Here is a 5,273-nt window from a genome sequence, read left to right as displayed (position 1 = left end):
GATTTATGAACTAAGTGTCCTTGGGTGAGTTGCTTCACTTCTCTCTCCCTGAATTTCCTCATCTGTAAAATAGGGATGATAATAGTACTTACCTTATACTGTCTTGTTGTGAGGATTAAATGAGATAATACAGGGACAAGAGCAAAGTATGTTGTGGCATATAATAAGTACTTAATACATTTTTATGCATAATTATAATGATTTTTAAGACTTGATCATTCAGTTCATTCTGAACATAAGATAGCTAGCTCTGCCAGACTGTACTCATTTGGAATGACATAACCAAGATACAATGTTCCATGAATTCCCATGAATCTAATATCAGAGGGAAAAAAGGCATGGAAAATTGAAACCCCTTCACATATCAATTTAATAAAGATATGGGCTCTTTGAAGAGAAATTCATCTCACAATATAATTGAAACTATCAAAATAATACCATAACCTGTATAAAACTATGTGAGTAAAAATTATTCAAATAAAGAGAATGAGCAAAAAGAACCTTAAGATAAAGGAGAAAGAAGATTTGGGAATGAAATGTAACCAGTTCTTGGGGAATTAACAGGTTTCATGCTCAGGTACAGGTATTACTGTATGTATTATTCAGGTACAGGTCTCATTCAGCAGGAGCTTCAAGAGACTGAGACGTACAGACAGTTTATACCCTTTTAAATTGCCACCATTTCTTGAGACAGTTATAAATAGTTCCTACTATTTGGAAGGGAGTCAGTTAGCTGGACTGGATGGTAGGACTGCACAGAGTCCATAATTGCTTCTAATGGAAACCGGGTCTTTTGTGTACACTGGTTTTCCCAAAGGTAAATTATCACAACTTGCAGAAGAGATCCAGGGAAATCAAGCAGTTCAATGTGTTGATCTGTGATTTTTGTGCTCTGATATACTTTTTTTTTTTCAAATTAGAGAATTTTAGGTTAACTTTAAATGTTCATTGTGTTATTGCAAGTTATATAAACCATTGATGGTATTAGTTAGGCACTACTATCACATTGATGAAAACTATCACATTATACCCATAATGGTTTGTCTAACTTGGAATTTTGAGAAATAATGAATTAATACTTGAACATATCAGGGGGAGTTCCAAAAATAGTGAAATATTAGATTTTCAAATTCTCATTTGGTATTTTAACAACTTTTTGAAGGCTTAATATGTATACTGTAAAATTTATCCAGTTAAATGTATTACTCAGTAATTTAAAATAAATTTATGGAGTTGTATAACCATTATCATTATTCAGTTTTAGAATAATTCAATCTCCCTAAAATATTCCTTGTGCCTATTTGTAGTTAATTTGCACTTCCATTCCCAGGCAACAAGTAATTTGTTTAATGCATTCAGAGATTTACTTTAGAATCAATTCAATTTACCAAACTGAAGCTTCTTGAGTGAAGGTAGGGCTGTGTTGTCTTGAGGAAGGACACTTCTGCACAGCCATAACTATTTTTTAAATTGTTACTAAGCCATTATTTATTAGTTTTTTTTTTTAAAGATTTTATTTATTTGTCAGAGAGAGGGAAAGAGAGCGAGCACAGGCAGACAGAATGGCAGGCAGAGGGAGAGGCAGGCTCCCTGCCAAGCAAGGAGCCCGATGTGGGACTCGATCCCAGGACGCTGGGATCATGACCTGAGCCTTGAAGCTTTAGGTATTACAAGTATGAAGTGCAGAACAAACATGTCTCCCCCCCCCCACTGCCAGTAATTTGCAAAGAATCAAGAGGCTGGTTGATAGATTGAAAAATTTTCTCTATTTCTATAATACCTTTGCAGAAGGCTTTTTAGTACGTTATCAAAACTACCTGTCACCCCTTACTAAAGTGCTCTACCTTTTAAAAATTGTAAACCCTGTTAATAATATCATTCTTTGATTTTTTTTTTTTTTGAACTAGATTGAAATTTTGGCTCTAGAATTTTCTGTGCCTTTAAAAGTTCCTTCAGTGGGAAAGAAGGCCTGCCAATCATATTGCAGAGGGATGGGGAGGAATTCCTTTGACCCACAGGCCAGTTATCTTGAAGATCCCACAAGCTTCAGGCTGCTGCAGAAGATCCTTGGGATCCATTCCATCCTGGGCACAGGTCACATACATTTCAGAGCAGTCCTTACCTCTGAAGCAGCATTAAGTTGTTTTAACAACAGGCAGTTTCACAGTTTGGAAAACTTTTCCAAACAATTTGAAAAACATTTTCCTTTCTCAGAATCTAAACAAATCACTCTCCCTCTGTTATAACAGGCCACCCAGAGCTTCCCCTCAGCATAGATACACATCCCATCAGGAATTTGTTCTTCTTTCTCCAGCTTGTAAACACTTCTGCAGTTGGAGATCTTTCCTGTCTATAGGTCATAGCTAAAGGCATCCAACGAGGGGCGCCTGGGTGGCTCAGTGAGTTAAAGCCTCTGCCTTCAGCTCAGGTCATGATCCTAGCATCCTTGGATCGAGTCCCACATCGGGCTCTCTGTTTAGCGGGGAGCCTGCTTCCTCCTCTCTCTCTGCCTGCCTCTCTGCCTACTTGTGATCTCTGTCTGTCAAATAAATAAAATCTTTAAAAAAAAAAAAAGGCATCCAACTAGTAAGACAGGCTGCCGATGTAATAGAAGATTTTGTGATCCAGGGATCAATCCAAACCATTGGAGATGTCCACCTGCTCAAAATACTTTTCCACTTGGTGGTCCAGAAAGAGGGAGTACAGGGACCTGTGGTGCCACCCCAGAGCTGTTGGGTGGTCTCCTTGGCCATGATGCCAGCAAAATATCTCCCAACAGGATCTACCTTCCCATTATTGAACCAATTGTTTTTCTGGTCTTTATCTCCTGTGGCCAGGGCAACTGCTGAGTGATCTTCCCAGTTCAGAGCACAGAACTTTGTTCCTGTGGTGGTGACATAGCCTCCTCCCTGGTGAAGGGATCAGAGCCAATGGGACATCCACAGTCACTTGCTGCACGCACTTGCTGAGCGAATCCCACTGGCAAAGGTTTCTTGCAAGAATATCTATAAAGGGCAGTGAGATGGATACCTCCTCCTGCACCGGAGACTCCCTGCCCCAGCAATTCTCCCGCAAAACACATTCGATTTTAATGGAAGACATTGTTAACCGGAAGCTGTCTTGGTGTCAGTGACCCTTGGAGAACTGGCTCCACAGCCACAATTTGATACTGTATTTTTCCTATTCTTCAAAGGATAATGAGAATAATAAAAATTTTTGAGGTTATTAGACACTGACTTTGATTTTGAACTGTCACTAATTTCTGTAGAAAGAAAATGCTACTGTGGACAGTCAGAAATAGGGGTTTGTGGCAATTAGGTGGCCAATGAAATTTTGTCTGTGCCTATCTCAGAGTGTGCTGTGTGTTTTCCTAAATCTATTCTTTAGTTGTGTCCATACTTTGAGATAAAAAATTGGCATAAGTATACTGACAATTGGAATATTTCCATATTGGTTACCTAAGTCATGAAATGAAATATGTTATGATAAGATAAGCAAAGTGAAGCAAATTAGATCTAATTAACCTACTAAAGTAATAAACCAAAGTAATATTCCACTTGAAGAAGAATTGTAGAGATTAGTACTATTATCAGTGAATTCAAAGATGGAGAGTTTTGGGGGTGCCTGGGTGGCTCGGTCAGTTAAACGCCCAACTCTTTGTTTCATTTCAGGTCATGATTTCAGGGTCATGGGATGGTCAGACTCCAAGCTCAATGCAGAGTCTGCTTAAGCTTCTCTCTCCCTCTGCCCCTCCACCCTGTTCTTTCTCCCTCAAACAGGTAAGTAAGTCTTTAAAAAAAATGTAGAGTTTTGGTTTTGTGTGTGTGTTTTTCAATTGTAAGAATACTTGATACTTGAGGCACCTGACTGACTCAGTTGGTAGAGTGTGAGATTCTTGATCTCACAGTTATAAATTCAAGTCACTACTGGGTGTAGAGATTACTTAAAAATAAATATTTTAGGGCACCTGGGTGGCTCAGTGGGTTAAGCCTCTGCCTTCGTCCCAGGTCATGATCTCAGGATCCTGGGATCAAGCCCCCCATCGGGATCCCTCCTCAGCAGGGAGCCTGCTTCCCCCTTCTCTTTGTGCCTGCCTCTCTGCCTATTTGTGATCTCTCTCTGTCAAATAAATAAATAAAATCTTAAAAATTTTTTTCTTAAAAAAAAGAATACTTGAGGGACCCCTGGGTGGCCCAGTCTATTAAGTGCCTGCCTTCAACTCAGATCATGATCCAGAGTCCTAGGATGGAGTCCCAGGATGCAGCTCCTTGCTCAGCAGGGAGCCTGCTTCTCCCTCTGCCTCTGAGGCTTCCCCTGCTTGTATTCTATCTCTTTCTGTTAAATAAATAATTGAAATCTTAAAAACAAAACAAAACAAAAGAATACTTGATACTTAATCTAAAAATATTTTATCTGTTTTCTTAACAGAGTTTTAAGTGTCCAGTACAATGTTGTTAACTGCAGATAGAGTGTTGTTCAGTAGATCTCTCGAACTTAACTCTAGAACTGAAACTTTCTATTGAATAACAACTCTTAATTTCCCTCTCCCTTCTAGTCCATGGAAACCATCATTCTACTTTCTGTTTTTATGATTTGATTATCTTATTTTTAAAAATTTTTTTAAAAATTGTATTTATTTATTAGAGCAAACATTGGGGAGAGGGGAGGAACAGAGGTAGAAGGAGAAGAGAGGGACAAGCAGACTCCCCGTTGAGTGGGGAGCCTTACCTGGGGCTCAATCCTAGCATCCTGAGATCATGACCTGAGCTAAGTTACCCATTTAGCTGACTGAGCCACACAGGAGCCCCATGATTTGATTATTTTAGATACCTCAGATAAGTGAGATCATGTAGCATTTGTTCTTTGATGACTGGCTGATTTCACTTAGTGTAATGTCCTCTAAGTTCATCTGTGTTGTTGCACATGACATGATTTCCTTCCTTTTTGAGGCTCTGTAATATTTCATTGTATGTATAAACATTTTCTTTCCTCATTCATCCATAGAGGGACATCGGATTATTTCTGTATCTTGGCTATTGTGAACAATGTTGCAATGAATGTAGGAGTGTAGATATCTCTTTGAAATGAAATAAAACTGATTCCTTTAGATATAAACTCAGAAGTGGGGTTACCATATAATAAGGTAGTTCTATTTGTAATATTTTGAAGAACTTTCATACTGTTTTCCAAAATGTGGTACTAATTAACATTCCCATAAACAGTATACACGAGCTCCTTTTTCTGCACATTTATCACCAACATTCATTCTCTCT

At 38.6% G+C, this 5,273-nt stretch overlaps 1 pseudogene; it reads right to left on the bottom strand.

Moving 5' to 3' along the window:
• Positions 1 to 1,976: 1,976 nt before the first annotated feature.
• On the bottom strand, positions 1,977 to 3,102 carry LOC131999328 (regucalcin-like; annotated as a pseudogene).
• Between the last annotated feature and the right edge of the window lie 2,171 nt (positions 3,103 to 5,273).

Source organism: Mustela nigripes, chromosome 13, assembly GCF_022355385.1.
Source record: "Mustela nigripes isolate SB6536 chromosome 13, MUSNIG.SB6536, whole genome shotgun sequence".
NCBI lineage: Eukaryota > Metazoa > Chordata > Mammalia > Carnivora > Mustelidae > Mustela > Mustela nigripes.
This window is presented reverse-complemented; position numbering and strand designations above follow the sequence as displayed.